General features: G+C 40.4%; 1 long non-coding RNA gene across 1 annotated transcript in view; it reads right to left on the bottom strand.

Annotated features, from left to right (window-relative positions):
* Positions 1–5,879: 5,879 nt before the first annotated feature.
* Positions 5,880–18,415, bottom strand: part of LOC108545147 (uncharacterized) — a 98,766-nt gene continuing 86,230 nt past the window's right edge. Inside the window, exons 2-4 of the long non-coding RNA XR_001890059.1 lie at positions 16,923–17,124; positions 11,378–11,528; positions 5,880–6,180 (exon numbers count right to left, since the gene is read on the bottom strand). This is a non-coding gene — a long non-coding RNA (uncharacterized LOC108545147). The remainder of the gene's footprint in view (positions 6,181–11,377; positions 11,529–16,922; positions 17,125–18,415) is intronic.

Genomic DNA, 18,415 nt, shown 5'->3' with positions numbered 1-18,415 from the left:
GTTCAACAAAGCTACAAGGAGTGCCAGGGGGGTTGGAATAAATCCTCCTCTATCAACAGAGAGCTAGATGTGGTCTATTCCCTGGGGATCTCTGGAGTTTAGCTGCCTCATTTTCAAAATGGGAATAAAAACCCTCCCAGGCTACCTCACAGAGTAGTTTAAGATCAAGGGCATGGCATAATTTTTTAATGAGTACCAAGTTCTAGAATGTCCAAGGTATTTCCATTAAGTTGCTTTTAAAAGTGTGGACATGGGGCTCAAGGATGTGTTGTAGTTGGTGCGTGTCACTTTGCTACATCCATGAATTAATGATTATTGGTGGGGAAAACCAAGACGGCTGCTGTGGCTGTGCAGAGTAGGTTCTAGCAGAACTCAGAATGTGGCCAGCCCTGGCCTCACGACACCCCCTTTCTATGTGCAAGGAGGCAGCTTGGGTTCTGTCCAGAGGAGACCATCCTGTGATGCTGCCCACACTAGTCACACTGTCTTCCTCATCACAGGCTTTCAACCTCGAAAGCTATAAGCACCTCTCTCAGTGGCACATGCGCATGATGCTTTCATCTTGAAAACCTGTGGTTGGCTTCCTGTTTGAATCACAATATTGTAACTACCTCCTGTAGGCTCAAAGGAACTTCCCTCTGCCATTAGCACTCTTTTCCTAGGACAAAGGTCTGAGCAGGGCCCTGCCCTTCGGTGGCTCCCATCTGTGTCTCTTTACCTCATGCACCTGCCAGCCTGCTCCAGAATTCACAGCAACATTAGGCTGCGTTCAGCTCCATTCTTGCTCCCGGGCTCCTGCGCCTTGGTGCTTGACGGTCTCCTTCACTAGATTCACGCCCTTTCTCTGCCCTGCAACATCTGCCTATCCAACCATCGTTTTGACTTCAAAATCCAGTGCAGACACGGCCACTCTTCTGCTCAGTTCATATGATGTCTCCTCCAGAACTCACACTCTGCCAGTTGTCCACTACCCTGACACACACACACACACACACCCCCAAGTTAAACCATTCTTTCTTTCTTTTTTTTTTTTTTTTTTTTTTTTTTGAGACGGAGTCTTGCTCTGTCGCCCAGGCTGGAGTGCAGTGGCCGGATCTCAGCTCACTGCAAGCTCCGCCTCCCGGGTTTACGCCATTCTCCTGCCTCAGCCTCCTGAGTAGCTGGGACTACAGGCGCCCGCCACCTCGCCCGGCTAATTTTTTTTTTTTTTTTTTTAGTAGAGACGGGGTTTCACCATGTTAGCCAGGATGGTCTCGATCTCCTGACCTCGTGATCCGCCCGTCTCGGCCTCCCAAAGTGCTGGGATTACAGGCTTGAGCCACCGCGCCCGGCCCAAACCATTCTTTCTATAAAGTGATTTCTCCATTTGCCCCATGCACTGTGCCACGATACACTCTCTTTTTATGTCTCCATCTCCCACTCTAAGTTTTCAATTTTTAAAATGTTCTTTGTTTTCAGAGCTTTTGCCTGTTGTATTTTGAACCCTGATCACCTGGAATGCCTGCAACAAAACACATTCAGCAAATGCTAGGGAAACACAGTTTAATTAAAAAGGAGAAAATTAAAGCAATCAATAAATGCTTTTCTAGCTCCTATAAGATGCTAATCAGAATTTCATGGACTATGAACATATCACTTATTATTATTCCTAGCCTCTTAGAAGCCATAGCATGCAACCCATTCAGCCTACAATCTACCCTTAGCCTGCCCCATCAGCCTAGACTATGCAAGCTGGCAGACGCACAGGCACTGGGTACTTGCTGTGGGTGCTAGTGTTTCCAGTTGGTTTTGGTGCCAAGATAATACCAGCAGGTAGTTCCTGAATATGCCTTGGGGGCCAAGTGCCTACCAGCTATATATCCTAAACTCAAGTAGTGAGAGCTTTCTGTCCATGTAGCTCTCTTCCTTGATTCTTTCTGAGATAAAAGCTGAGCTGAGGCCTTAGCCTGGATAGCTCCTGCAAGACCCCTCTGCTCAAGGTATGGGAGAAATTTTATTCATTTCCCCATTTTCTACTGGTGAGCTTGTTCCAAACCAAACAGCATGCTGTTAACCCCAGCTTTGCCCCCACTTGACTCGGATCAACCTCAGACGACCCAGACAGTAACTCCCACTGGGAAGCCTCCCACACAAGAACATCACGTCTTTAAATCCCCAAGATTTTGACAATAATGCTCAGTCCAGACCACACCCTGGGACAAAAGCCTGAGTTATTTTTGGGCAGGTTCCCTGCTGCAACTCCAAATTGTCCCGATTTTCTCTCTTCTGTTTCAGACTCACTGCTAGAATGTTAACATGCCTCACAGCTAAAGACACAGATTTGTGATGGCAACAGGGAAGTAAGAGGTAGGTCTTGAACTGAAAGGACATTCTGAGTCACTGCAGAAATGACTCAGAAGAATGGAACAATAGAACACATGATACAACAATATAAGTGGGGGGTGTAGAAAAGAAAGGGATAACCAGGAGCCAAGGGTCCCAAGGGGTCATGGAAGTTTTATTGGAGGAAGCCTCATAAGGCCACAGATCAGGCATTTCAAAGGCAAATTCTTTCAAAAGGACCAAGCATGCAATGTGTCTAATGGCCTGCTTTATGGAAATGGAAAGTCTAAACGTGTCCAGATTCTGTCCTGTACGAAAGAGCGCTTTTTCAATATAGAAGGACTTCAAATTCAATGAAACAAAGACAAACACATACGCAAGTGCACTAAATTATTCTGAGGACCTCCCTGGGACTTCCAGTGGCCCATTTAGAATGCCCAATCTACCAAAGGGAAAAGAAGGCACGTATCGCCAGAAGAAATGGTCTGACAAGGACAGAAAGGAAGGGTGACTATGGCACAAAGAAGTGTGAGCACAGTCAGGAAGTGAAACATCACAGGACAAGTGGGATGTAGACCATTTTTAAGAAATCTGAATGATGGACAAGATAATTCAGAATGCTTTCATAAGAAATATGAAGTCAAATGAGGTTCCGGGAGAGGTGACCAGCAAAATAGATACGCTCCACAAATGCTCCACAAATAACATTCTCCACAAACACCATGCATAATGACAGAATTATTCTATAAAAGGACAGAAAATAAATACTTTAACTTTCTAAAAGATTCTGTTCATTTTAAATGTTACGATATTTGTAGATTCTAAGCATATTAATGATTTCAATTCTTTACTGTGAATAACTTTTGTAGTGGAATTTCTCATGTAGATGATTTCATGTAGGAAAATAGGATAATTCAAATAAAATTATAATTCAAAAATGAAAGAACAATACTGTAACATAAATACGTAGTAAATATTCGATGTTTGTAATACTTATGTTTTTTTCCTTGCTGTTTAGGGTTTCTAAAAGCCTTCTTGTGGTTTAATTTCCTAAAGAAAACCTGGATAAACAGTCTAAGATAATATTTTAATTCATGGGAAGTGGTGTCAGCAGCAAAGATTTGTCTTGGCATCCAGCCTAGTCCATTTTATTGGTGATTTCCCTTCTTCGTCTACAAAGACAAAATTAATTTTTGATGTGTGCTGGGAGGTATGCTTTTGCTCCTCTTGCTGTAATTCCTCTAAAACATGGATTAAGTGTCATTGAGTTAAATTACCCAACTCAAATCTACTGACAAGAGATTTCCTATGTTAACTGTAAAATAAGTTAAAAACATGTAAAGATAAAGAACTACGGGGTCCAGAAAAATTTCAGCAGGATAGGAAGGTGAAATCTTAGTGAGGTGGCAGCTTTCACTTATAAACTGAGCTCCGGTATTAAAGGGATTTATCTCCCCCAGGTGTATGTGTGTGAAATGCCATTTGGAGGCCACTGGGAAGTCAGGCTGTCATTGGCTGAGAAAGGCTTCTCTGCAGCTTTACTCCAAAGGGAAAACCATCAAGGTCGAGCTCTCACCCCTTTCTCCTCGCGAAGGGATGGGAAGGGCATGCTTTCCCTTCTTTTGGAGAGCAGGGTTACACCCTGAAAGGCCAGAAAAGGGCTTCTGAAGCTGCTTATTTATAAAATGCACTATTATCTGAAAACTAAATTATAATATGAAAGTAATTGTACCACAGCAGACAGACAGACATTTAAAGAGTGACCCAAACATAAGCTCTATTGGTTTTTCAGCATTTGTTCCACAGGCTAAGACATCATCAGACTTATTAGTCAGCAGTACTATCTGACAGGTGTGTTGTGCTTGACAGAATGATCATCATTTTTGTTTTAACCTGTCCTCAAACAAACCCTGAAGATCATTTTTAATGGAAAATTGTGTTGTTAGGTATATGAAAACATGATAGCATCAGACAGACCTGGATTCTAATTTTGTGTGCCCAGTATGAGCCACACAATCGCAGTGGAGTTGTCCTCACTGAGCACCTGTTTGCCAGACCTTGAGTACAGGGAGTTTAGTAATAAAGACCTGAAATGTCCTGCCCTCAAGAACTTACAGTAAACCAAGACAGGCAATTAGATGTGGCGGCAACAGGCACGACTAAAAGAGAGGGATGATGCCCAGCTTGTTGGGTTTATGTGAAAGAAGTGCCTGGCTCTGTCAGTCAGGATTCAATCAAGAAAGGAGAACTATTCTAGGCATTTCAAGCAGAAAAAAAAAATTATGGGTGATTTGGGTGCTTACATAGAGATGGTGAAGTCTGAAGAAAGGAAAGCCAAACTGACCACTACCCTGACTTACAGGTTGATACACTGAGGTTTAGAGAGTCTGAACTGCACCCACTACTCAGAGGTCCAGAAACAGCTGGAAGCTTCTGAGAAACCTGAAACCACAGTCTACCACTGTGGGGCATTTAGGTTGATTTTATGTCTTTGCTGTTGTGAATAGTGCTGTGAACAGTGCTGCAATAAACATACATATGCGTGTGTCTTTATGAAAGAATGACTTCTATTCCTTTGGGTTTACACCCAGTAATTTCTTTATAAAGAAACACATAACATGAAGAGCAGCATTTAGCACACAGGCAGGATCTCTCCCATGGAGGGTGAGCACGGGGATGTGTGTACCTTGGTAAGGGCTGTTAAGAGAGTAGATGAGCCTCTTCCGTGGAAACTTTCTCTGTTCCTGGGTGTTCTCATAGTGGTGACCAAATATGGGCACTACTTTTAAAATAACTGAGAGGAGGGGGCAGGGAGGGGGTAAGATAAGTTAGTAGAAAAGGGGCGGTGTCAGGAAGAAGAGCACATTCATCTGCAGAGGAAATAAAATCCATGAGTGTGGGCGTGCATGTGTGTGTCTCTGTGTGTCTGTGTATGTGTGTTTCTGTGTGTGTTGCAAGGCAAGAATAAGAGTAAGGAACTGGACTGAAAGTGTGGACTCTATTATGTTGTTGACTTTGAATTTCTGAGTGTTGTTACCTCGGATGCAGAGATTGCTTACACAGGGGCAGTCCTTGCTCTGAAGACATTGCTGGTGATTACACTTTGAGGAATCAATGGAGTTTTGTGTTCTGAGATTTTAGCCTAGAATAGAATGTCTCTTTAAATCTTGTATGAACAGAAGAAGTCGCCAGTGGGAAAAGCAGAGAGCTCCTTGTTAGCCAGGCCCATCCAGAATTTAGAAGCAGAGAAACAGTCTCTATACATTTCTTATGAATCATGCTTTTCTTGACTCTCAAATTTGGTGAAAACAAACTCGTTCTATGATGTCACTGCATAAAAACGATGCCATTTTCTTAAAATACAACTTAGCTATTACAGGACATATATGAAAATGTTTACAAAGGATTGCTCCTCTGCAGAAATCCCCAGGCAATAATAAAAAATATATATTAATAGTTAATTTTAATGTAGTTAATCCATAATTTTAATGCACATAAATAATTATGCTACATGTCATGTAAGGAAAAACGAATGAAGAATAAAATTTCTGCCACCAAAGAGACTCCAATATTTAGTGAGATTAAATGCAGATACCGAAAGTGTGCTGCAGTATATGATCAGTTTCAAAAGAGTCCTATTAAAGGAGAAAGGCAAGGCTCACATTTGGATCTCCATCTGGCAGATGCAGGAACAGAGGATCCAACTGGCATATCTGAATGATGTGCCCAAATGCACTCGGCCAAGGAGTGAAGGTCTGGGAATCAGATACTGCACATCCAGTTTGCTTTCAACCGTACCAGTGAGGAAGTTGTCAGCACTTAGATTAGAAATTCAGATTGCTGTCAGATCGCTGAAGGCTTGAATGAGGCCAAAAAAAAAAAAAAAAAAAAAAAAAAGATGGATTCCATATTCCATAGGTTAAGGAAGGTTTATTTTCGGCAGTAGGATAACATACATCACTTAAATAGTATTTTTTAAAAGTTTGGGTGGATAACAAGATGCAGGACAGATTCAGAAATGTAAAGATTGAAAGCAGGGAGACCACTAAGAGATTATCCATTGAGATTGAGAAGTCCTTAACAACGGTGATGGTATAACAATGACAATGGTTGAAGGACCCACTGGGGACTTGTCCTAGCTTCCATGATTGACCACGGTTACTGCAGCCCAAATGAAATCATGACCACCCTCTAGGCATCAGTGGCCTTTTGTGATTGTAGCTTGGTCAAGATGGCAGAATAGTTCCCTTGGCTCTTCTGTGCCTAAAATTTATTTTCTGAATGTTTTATTCTTCATCCTTGATAGTTAGATTTAGGATACATATACAATAGGTCTTTTCATTTCTATTTTTAAAATCTTCCAAAAGAGAATATGGCACACTTTTATTATGATGTATACTACTTAGAATTGTATTCCCCTTTTTGGCATATGAGGCAATTATAGACATAACCATACATGATGAATAAATGGCAACACAAAGACTTTATTATTTCTTTAAAGTGCTATTATGTATATCATCTCACACCTAGAGAAAACCGTAATAATTATCCTTGAAACATTAGCTTCACTTTTCATTTTTACTGGGAAATTATACCCTAAAAGTATGGCTTGTAACATACAGCAAATTACAAATATTAATAAAGGCCAATTTATACTCGAAGAACATTTTAATATGCTTTCAGGTACATACCTTATTATGTAATTTATTATTTTAAATTTAGTGATTGTCCCTATTTCTTTTGTGAGAAAAACAGCAATCTGTGTTTCCTCCTCAAAGCATCATATCCTGAGTTTGATTGCCATTACTGACCTTCAAACACCTTCTATCGCATTATATTCATAAGTTCGTTTTAACACCTTCACTCCCCCTAATTACCTGGATCATTCTATACCATTCCCTATAGGGAAATCTGCTGAAGTTTGAATGTTTAAATACTAATTAAAAAATTCATTAGTGTGTAAATTAATTTCCTCTCTTTGTGTTTTCCTCTCCCTCTTGATAGCCATAAGAGTTGGAGAAGCAATCTTGTCGTTCCCACACAGAGATCCAGAACTTGCTTTAATTACTCTGCTTGGGGTCCCACATCAGTCAGCAATGCCAGGGAGTAAACTTGAACACAAGAAAATCTCACTCAGGCAGCTCTTGGGGCCAGGTGAACATTTTATGACTATCTCTTCAACAGTACAAACATTTTGGCACTGCATCTTCTGCAGACACATCTGCTGATGTTTCTCCTGTTTGAAAATACTCTTCTCTGAGATGTAATGGTGAAGAACCACACATTAATCAGGTCAACACAAGCAAGGGAAAGTGGACACCTGAAATAATTAGCAACAGAATTCAGGTTCTCCAAAATGATTTTCTGTACTAACACTACAGAAACAATCTCCACAGATGTGGCTGCTTTTAGATCAGGCTGCTTAAAGAATTCTTGCAGTAATAGAGAGTGGGCAGAAGATAAACTACAATTTAATCTCTGATGGACACCAGTTCATGAAATAATTAGCTTTATATACTTAGCAACCACTTAACATGACTGGAAAAATGTTTATTGTTAACAGTAATGTCAGGGTCTAATTTATTTGTCATTATTTCTCTTGGGCCATAGACTACATCCATCAAAATGGTGAAAAAGAAGGATGGCTAGAGTTCTGCATTTTTTTTAATTTAAAATAAGCTGCCTATCAAATATCAACCTAAACAGTAAAGAATAGTGTTTGGAAATTAGTGGAAATTCAGATTATTTTCAGTTTCTGTCATTTATTAAAAGCTATGTCATCAAATGCTGTTCCTAAAAGTTAGCTATTAAATATTCTTTGAACCAACAATTTGCATCCTCCTACCATAGTAACAAACATATTTGTCACCATTTGTCACTACTAGATTGGAGAAAATGTCTAATTCATATTTATATCCTCAGAGATTTACACAACTGCCCATCATGTTTCAGATTATCTGTAAACATTTATAGAATGAATGCCGGTGTAAACATTTATCAGCCCACTAAGATCCTGTCAAATATTCTTCCAGAGAAGTCATTCTGTTTCTGAAAATCCAAGAAAAAGACTCAGGATCAGTTCTCCTCACTAAAATACACATGTGGGTGTGTGGCACTTGCTTAAAATAGCATTCAAGTTGAACAGCACTCAAAATACGTACCTCTTTAATTTTCTGCAAAAATTTACTAAGTTATTTATGCATTCAAAAGAATTTGCTAAGTGTGTAGTGTAAGTTGGGTAGTGGAGATACAACATTGAACAAGATAGACAAACCCCTCATATCTTATGTCCCAAATGCCAGTGAGGAAAGTAGACAGTAAGCAAATGAGCATGTAGGTAATGCCATCAGCATAAGGAATATATCAGCTCAGATGCTCCTCGACTTATGGTGGGGTTATAAGCCCATTGTAAGCTGAAAATACATGTATACTTTGTTTTATTGCATTTGCATTTTCCTTTATTGTGCTTCATGGATACTGTATTTTTTTTTTTTTTTTTTTTTTTTTTTTTTTTTTTTTTTACAAATTGAAGGTTTGTGAAAACCCTGCATTGAGCAAGTCAACTGGCGCCATTTTTCCATCAGCGTGTACTCGCTTCATGTCTCTGTGTCAGCATTCTTGAGCAATAAAGCATTTTTAATTAAGGTACATACATAATTTTTTAGACATGATGCACACTTAAACTATAGTATAAACATAACTTTTATATGCAGTGCAAAACCAAGTAAGAAAATTGTGTATGACTCATTTTATTGTGATATTCACTTTATTGTGGTGATCTGGAACTAAACCCAAAATATCTCTAGGGTGGGCCTGTATCATAAGTTAAAAATGGATTTAATACAGCCAACCTACCAAATATCATAGCTTCACCTAGCCTACCTTAAGCACGCTCATACCACTAAAATTAACCCACATTTGGGCAGAATCATTGAACATATAGCCTATTTTATAGTCAGGTGTTGAATATCTCAGGTAATTTATTGAATTCTGCATACTGAGTGGAAATTGAGATGGTTTTGTACCATTGCAAAGTCAAAAATCCTAAGTCAAACAATGGTCAGTTGGGAACTGTCTGTACATGTCAGTCAGTGATAAGGGTTTGGGAAAACAGTGAAGCCAAGGGAGGGTCCAAGAGGCAGGGGATGTGATGGGTGAGAGGACGGCGGGTCACAGTGTGTGGTGTTCTAATGAGCCTGTCGGACAGGACCACATGAGATGAGGACAGCCCAGTGGACCCAAATGAAGAGGGTGAGACAGTCCTGCAAAGGTCTGGGGCAAGCCTTAGAGGAAGAGCAAGCTTTGTGTGTTCAAATAACTCAAGGCCAGAGGGGCTGCCACAGAGGGAGAGGAGGAAAGGCTGAAATATCACTCTGGAGAGAGTGGTGACAGGCGGGTCCTGCAAGGCAGAGGGCTTGGACTGAATTCCAAATCTGACGGGAAACACTGAGGGAGTGTTGAGTGCAGGAGGGGCATTACCTGAGTTCTGCTACAACTACGGGTATCTGCACGCTGTGGAAAAAAGGAGACCAGAAGGGAGACAGACAGAGTGGAGGTGATAGCAGAAATGCTGGTGAGAGAAGGTCACAGCTTGGGCAAGAGGAGGAGGAGGGAGGAGAGGTTGACGCCTCTGTGGGCCAGGCATTGCAAAGGATACCACGGAAATATAAATAAGGGCTTAGATTTAAGGACCTTGAAATATTATCAAAATGTAAAATATGGAGGAGGGACATAACCATACAAAAGGAAACAAAATAATATTAAGATCTAAAGAGTTCAATTCAGGCAACACCATAAATTATATTTCAGAGAACTAGTTGCGTTTTCTTTTTGGGTTATTTGATGTGCATTTCAACAAGATGTGCAGCTGTTAAATTTTGCATGATTCCTGTTTGGAAACATACTTGTAATTGTTCCTGGAGTCAAGTCCAGGAAACCACTATGCTGCATCTGATCACGTGTTTCTCTTGTTTCTCTGTGTCTACAGAAAGTAGGCTGATGGTTGTAGAGAATGGATAAAACTGTGCCATGTTCAAGGAGCACAAGAGAAACTGAGAACCCCAAGCAAAAGGAAAAGTAGGTGCAAAGATGGAGACACAGAAGAGCCGTGTGTAATTTAGAAATAGCAAAGAACTGTCAGTGGGAAGGATTCAGGTAGACCCAAGAAAGCAAAGGAGAGACTGAAGCTAAACAATTGTCGACAAAATAAGAGACCTGAACTTTGTCTTATAACTGATAGGATAAGGATGTGCTCAGGATGTGTTCAGCTGCAAATCTCTCACACACGTATGCACATACACACACACACATACTCAAAACTAGCAGCTTCAGAAACACAGCAGTTTCTTCCCATCACATATAAAGAAACCTGAGATAGCCAATTCCAGGTTTGTGACAGCAACATACCAACATTATCAAGGACCCAGAACTTCTCTCTACCCTGACAGCTGCAATGCACTGGCTTTTCAAATCCTCGATAACTCACATGGACAAAATGGTAGCTACGGTCCAAGTATTGAATTCCAACACCAGTGTACTTCAAGCAAGAGGAAGGAGAACACTGTCTTTTATGTTTTGATTTGAGTTTCCTCCCTAGTGCCTTTGGCTTTGTGGTTGTGGTTTTGTGGTTGTGGTTTGTGGTGGAGTGATTTTGAATTTGTTTATGGAAAAAACTATTTCTTGCTTGTATACACACACCATGCATGTATCATTATGTTATTATAATAAATGATTTTCTTGTAAATGAATTGTAATTCCAAATAACATTTTTTCTTGCTTGACAGTGGATGCATGCAGACTCATTGAAATGTTGGTTCTTACAGAGATCCATAAAATGAAAACCTCCAGAACTATTTATAAACTTTCACTGCATGGGACGCTTAACTTTGTGGACTGTTCATTCATCTTTACACAAGATCATGTCTTCCTTTGGAATTCACCCCTCTGTCTTCCTTTCTCATCTCTAAAACTGGAATTAATAATATTCGCTCACCAGGTAATTGTGAGAAATAACTGAAATGGCATATAAAAATGCCAGGACACAATAGGTACTCACTAAATGGCAGCTCCTTTCTGTTGCATTTTTCAAGATTTGTTTTATGATAGTAGTTATCCTCCTATGCTACATGCTCAAAAATAAAGTTAGCACTTTTCTCCTTTTGCTTAGAAACTCTCAATAACTTCTGTAGCAGATGTAGTCAGGGTTCCTGTAAAAAAAAAGCATAAATTTTGTAGCATTTTTCAACACCAGAAATTTATTCCTTACAGTTCTGAAGGCTGTAAGTTCAAGACACTGTTGCTTTCAGATTCAGTTCAAGGTGAGGGCCCTCTTCCTGGTGTACAAAGAACCTTCTCCCTGTGTTCTGCCATGGCGGAGAGAGAGAGACCCTGTGTCTCTTCTTTGTTTAAAAGAATACTGATCCCATCATGAGAACTCTGCCTGCATGATGTCAGCTTGCCCTAATTGCTTTCCAAAGGCTCCATCTCCAACTACTATGGGCTTCAACATAAGAATTTTGAGGGAAAGCAAACATTTAGTCCAATAGCACTTTTTTCCTTTTGTTTTAAAAGAACCTTGATGTTGTGCAGAGCACAGCCTCCTCAGAGGAGTTGAGCCTCCCATCTCAAAGAGGAGAAAAACAAAACCACTGTAAGCCAAGCATATTCACATGGTTCTTCTCTTTAGTGACTGGTGAGTGGGTGGGGGATTTAATTCCGTTCCTGTCATTGAACCCAGGGGAAAGTGTATCAGGTGGATCTCAGCACTTTGGGAGGCCGAAGCAGGTGGATCACGAGGTCAAGAGATTGAGACCATCCTGGCCAACGTGGTGAAACCCAATCTCTACTAAAAATACAAAAATTAGCTGGGCATAGTGATGCATGCCTGTAGTCCCAGATACTTGGGAGGCTGAGGCCAGGAGATGGAGGTTGCAGTGAACTGAGAATGCACCACTGCACTCCAGCCTGGGCGACAGAGTGACACCCCATCTCAAAAAAAAAAAAAGAGTAATATTTTGTTTAAGGAAGTTAATGTGGTAGATAATCTTTCCAGAACAACATTTGTAGGTAAATCAAGTTATACAATCAAACCATCCCCAATGTCCAGGTAAATTGGGCAGTAATTCCAGAAAACAACCCACAGAAAATAAGATACAACTGAAGTACAGAATATCCCCCTAGTTTTTATTAGAATACCTCCTAGATTTTATCTATGTTTAGAATCCAAAGGTCACATGCAGGTTTGGTCACTTTCAACTCATTAATTTCTCATATTTCTAACTGTTTTTGTTCCATGCAAAAGCCTGAACTGTATTTATTTTACTTAAATACCATAATTTTGCTATGATAAAGAAGAGCAAAGTAATGTGCACAAAGTACAGACATTGAAACATTGTCATAGTGAAAATGGAGGAAGAACATCAATGGTGATTAATAGAAAATTGTTTAACTAAAATATAGACTAGCCACACAATGCTATTATTAAGATCACTCACAGACCTCTATTTCTGTTGAAATAAAAAACTTCCTTTACATTGTTAGGTGAAAAGAGCAGATTATGAAACAGCATGTGAATTATAATCTATTTATACAAAATAATATACATATAATCTAAGTGTGTATAAAAATGTAGAATGATGTCTAGATAGAGGTTTTCTAAAATGGACACTGGTTGCCTTTGACTATTAGATGATGCTTACTTCTTTTCATGTTTCTGAATTGTTGAGTTTTTTACTATGTGAATGTCTCTCCTTTAGAAAGTAACAAAGCTATTTATAACCAAAAAAACCTAATTGAAATACATAAAATTTTAACTGTGGTTAGTAAAATAAAGTAAGCAGCTTTTATTTTCAGAATCCCAGCATGATAAAGCTTATTTCTCTATGGACATGATTTATGATATATTATCAGGGAAAAGAACTAGGGTCATTTATACCACAGTGACCTCCCATTTGGTACTCTGCCCTCTAACTCTAACAGAAAGCACATATGTGTCCAAGCAAAGCAACAAGTACTTGGTAGCATTTGTTCTGAGAATCATGTGTTACAGTCATCGGGCATGGCCGTGGAGGTTGTTATTTGAAGCCATTTGAACAGCGGAATCCACTATGTTTGTTTGTCAGATATCAGTGGGGCTCTGAATGTGTCTTCCAACTCCTGTTGCGAGGTAAAGAGATGCTTTCCTCCCAGCCTCGCAGGCTGAAGTTTCTACTTGAGTGCTTAAATACAAACAGGAGACACAGGGAAGCGGTGCAGCGGGAAGCGTCATTCACACCCACAGGTTTGCAAATTATCAAGAAAACAAGCCAAAATATTGATGCAGATGGTGTTTTGACCATTATTTCTGGTCAAGAATGACAACTTAACTGAAAGATTTTAGAAAAAGCTATGTGAAAGCTCAGAAACCAGAGGAATGAGCAACTGAGTAAAATAAAACCCATTAACAAGGAATGAAACGAATTTGCCCACATTTTAGGTCATCCTGCTTCTTTTATATTAAAATAGTATAGATAAGAAGATTAATGCTACTCAAAAAACAGAAATGAACCCTAAACAATTTGAAGTCGTTTTCTTTTATTTGCTAAGGAATCACTTTATAAATCAGAATGTGGGAGTCATAAAAGCCCCAAGAGCTTCATTCATTCCAAGGTGCACCACCTATACTTTCATAGCCAGCATATTCCAAGGCGATATATTACACAACCTCTTTGTGATTTTGAAATGTGAAGAAGGACACATGCTCAAGTGGCCTTGCTTCTCTGGAGTGGGGCAAAAAATCACCTGCCACAGAGACTCTGGAGCAGAAGCAGCTTTGCTGGAAAGTTGTCATGCGCGAAGAGGAATAACTAGATCTTACAAATATCTGGAAAATGAATTTTACTGTATTATGTTCTATTGGTGGTGAGGGATGAATTATTATAAATACGGAGCTTAAACAACATCCATTTATTAGCCCTCAGTTTTGTTGATCTCACACAACTGGTTTCTCTGCCCAGGGCTGAAACCAAGTATCTCTCAGCTTCTGTTCTCCTCTGGAGCCTTGAGAGGAAGAACCACTCCAAGCTCACTCAGGTTATCAGCTAATTCAGTTCCTCATGGTTGGAGGGGTGAGGTCCCTCCCTGTTTCCTGGCCGACTGTCAGCCAGGGACCGCTCTCAACAATGAGGTCTCCTGCATTTCTTGCCACGTGACCTCCTCCACCTTTAAACCCAGCAACAGGGGCCTTCTCAAGGACTGAATTCCCTCCATGCTTCCCATCCATCCGACAGGGTTACCTGATGAAGTCAGGCCCACCAAGGATACCCTCCCATGTTAAGGCCAATTGATTAAGAGCCTTAATGACATCTGCACAGTCCTTTCCCTGCAACACATAGGTCAGGGTTTGATTGAATAACTGGAAGGAGGTGTTTGCACACGAGAAAAAAAAATCTCAGGAGTCATCTTAGAATTCTGCCTACCGTCCTCACCATCTATCTAATTAAATACAATAATACACCAAAAATATTGAATGCCTTTAACACTGAATCAATACGCATACTGAAAACACCCATCCACTGTACGTATATCAAGCTAAACTGTGAACTTTAAAAGATTAACCATGTTTTGGCCAGCACAGTGGCTCATACCTGTTATCTCAGCACTTTGGGAGGCCACGGTGTGAGGATCAGCTCAGCCCAGCCTGGGCAACATAGGGAGACCTCGTCTCTACAAAAATTGGAAAAAAACAAATCTAGCCGGGTATGGTGGTATGTGTCTGTGGTCCCAGCCACTCTGGAGGCTAAGATGGGAAGATCTCTTGAGAGCAGGAGGTTGAAGCTACAGTGAGCAGTGATCATCCCACTTCACTCCAGTCTGGGCAACAGAGCCAGACCTAGTCTCTTAATTAAAAAAAAAAAAATAACAATAAATAAAAGATTAACCGTTTTGTATTGAGAAGATATTCAGAAGCGATAGGACATTTCTAACTTAAACACTGGTTAAATAGCTTGCTCATAGATAGTGCTCCACTATATCCAAGCATTTTCACATTCACCAGACTCCACTGTTCACACACACACACCCACAGACACACACAATAACTACAGAGGTGGGCGTAAGATGCATCTTCTCAGCTTTGCAGTTAAGAAATTTTGGAACAGAGTGGTAAAGAAACTTCTTTGGTATGACCCAGATGTCCGTGGTCCTGAGGGTCTAGAAATCAATTCTTTTCTCTCTTCCACCCAGGTCGTTCAGAAAGAACGTCATTTTAGAAAGTGGAAGTGGAGGTTCTGAGAAGTTAAGTAATTTACCAAAAAATGATCAAGTTTCTAATATGAGCCACAGCCAAAAACAGAACTCCTAGAAAAACACCTATGACCCCCCCTTTTACTGGAGTAGGATGTGAAAAGCAGAACATGCGCTATGCACATAGTAAGCTCCCCAAATTAAACCATAAAGAAAATGATTCAATCTCGAAACTAAAACATAAAAATATTTTATATAAATATCAAAAAAAATCCATTTAGAATATGAATCATTTCAAAATCCTCAAAATTAAGGGGAACTGACATATTTCTCCTCCTACACCACAGCACAGCCTAAAGCGAACCCTGCTTCGAAAGCATTTAGTAATAGACATTCACACCCCAGGCCCATGGCATAGTGATTCCACAGCCTGCTTTCTCACTAAAGGGCTGATCCTGTTCATGGCAGATGACTCAGAAGGCCCAGAAAGGTCAAGGCTGAAATGCCACATTTGGAGATTTAAAGAAAGGTTATTAAGGAGGCCTAACGGATGACCACACACAGAGACACAAAACCAGCTTCATTCTGTGCGGCCATTAATCACAATCATGGGGCAGCTTCACCAGAGGAGCAGAGCAAACAAAGACCTAAAAGCCTGAGCAGCCAGAATGAAGCACACTGTCCAGACAGGCCAGAGTGACTCCTCGATGTGTCCCCAGACAGCATGACAAGCCCCACAGACCAGGATCATGTGGGATGGCCACACGGTAATATCCCACCTGGCTTTCACAGGCAACCATCTACAAAGTCACACAGAAACATTATTATAATATTGAGGACTGTTACATTGCAAAACAGATGTTGCTTCTTAAAAGCCATGACACTGGAACTTATAAGGTCTCTAATTTACCAGAGGAGTGAGGCTGAGAGTGCTTCAATCACCTGCACAGGGTCCCACAGCTGGCAAAAAGAAAGTTCAAACTTCAAGCAAAATCCAGGAGTTCAGGGGCCTACTAGTGTTATTCCATTAAGGATAATCTCACATACTTTTATTTATTCTTCTCTCACATATTTGGTTCCCACAGAACATACCCTTTAATCTGAGCATCTGTACAAAGCTCTGCTTGTAACATACGATGTTTGAAACGTGAGAGGCGGAGGACTAGAACAGATGAGGGAATTGTCATGAGGAGAAATTGACTAAGGAAAGTCAAATTCATCATGCAACATTTTAGGATGGCTTTTGGTTTTCACAGTCAACTTGTTTTGGACATGTTGACAGTTTTTGACAGCTATATGTTTCTCTTTATAACACGTTGGGGAGGGGTTTGGCATGGAATGTGTAGCCCTACCCCCATCACTGGACCGCGATACCTCACCTCTTGTACTAAAGAGTGACACGCTGGATCTATGCTCTTATATTGTGGGTGCATAGCTACGTTGGGAAGTCAAGTGGTTTTCGCAAGGTCAGTGCTGTCGCTGGGAAGTGACCAGGCCAAGAGTCCTTGACCTGCAGCCTCGGCTCTCAGGGAACAAGCTGCTGTGTGGTCCAAAGGCAAGCACAGTCCTCACAGCTTCAGTCTGCATCAAGAAAACAGACAATCTCAACCCAGTAACACTTAAGGTCCCCTTCAACAATAGCGTTCTGTGATTTTGTACCAGAAGTAAACATGTATAATGTAAAAGACACTAAAAGCCTGTTATCCGCTAGTTAAAGGAGCACTGTATATTCCAGCTCTAGGTGTGTGATAATTGAATGAAGTGTTCCCGGTGAGGAGATACATTATCGAAGAATGTTTCCTGCTCAGACCTGCATGCATTTTTCATTTAAGAAGCAGGCCACTTACAATGTGAAAGATGACCTCAAAGGGAATAAATAATTCAGACTGGAAGAAGTTGATGCTTGTACATTCATAGGATAATTGCTAAAATCTATGTATGTCACAAATGTAATTATATCATAAAAATTCTCCATTCCTTTCTCCTTTCTGCCTATATTACACTGAAATATTCACCATTCATAGTTCTAAGTTGTGCATTATATGAGACATAGAAGTTTATACATTTAAACCAAAGGAATGTGTCTCTGAAATACAAATGGAAAAGAAAATCTTATTTACTAGAAAATATCTGTAATTTTGCACTCAAAGTCAAGAATATTTAGTAAATGTGAATAATATTAAACCACTGAAAACCACTGTACATTTCAAAACTGGAAACCTCTTGGCAGCCAGAGAAGCACTGGGTATGCTATTAAAGGGCCTGTGTTGATGTTGAGACTGTCCCATTTAGTCAACGCAGTTAACTCTAGAGATTTAATTACCTCAGCTATACACCTGGATGATGCAAGAGGACAGGCCTCCAGATGGCCTAGGCTGACCCCGCTCTTCCCCCTCCAGTGTGCAGTCCCCTGGCAGAAGGTACCAAGAATGCATGGTCCTGAGATAAAGAAGAAATATGCAGAACAACCTACCTGCATCCTCATCGTTCACAGAGCAGGATGTTCTGCAATGCTTGTGTTCAGTGACCCAAGTGTCACTCAGTGTGTGACACCCAGGGCAGAATCTCTCAGCTGCCATATGAGGCACGTGCAGCCATGACTCTGCCTGCCTGGGGAACTTCCCTGAGACTCGGAGGACTGACCTTCCACGGATCCTAGGCTTCTGTCTGTCTCTGCTTTGTATGAGTCACAAATTTGCTTTGCCTGACTTACTGTGCAAGCGTTCTCTCACCTTATTAGACCCAGGAAACTGCAGATAATCCTTAATTCATATATATATATATATATATATATATATATGGTGTCTTTTATTATACTTTAAGTTCTAGGGTACGTGTGTACAATGTGCAGGTTTGTTACATATGTATACAT

This window comes from Rhinopithecus bieti, unplaced genomic scaffold (genome assembly GCF_001698545.2).
Source record: "Rhinopithecus bieti isolate Rb0 unplaced genomic scaffold, ASM169854v2 scaffold_27010, whole genome shotgun sequence".
Lineage (NCBI taxonomy): Eukaryota > Metazoa > Chordata > Mammalia > Primates > Cercopithecidae > Rhinopithecus > Rhinopithecus bieti.
This window is presented reverse-complemented; position numbering and strand designations above follow the sequence as displayed.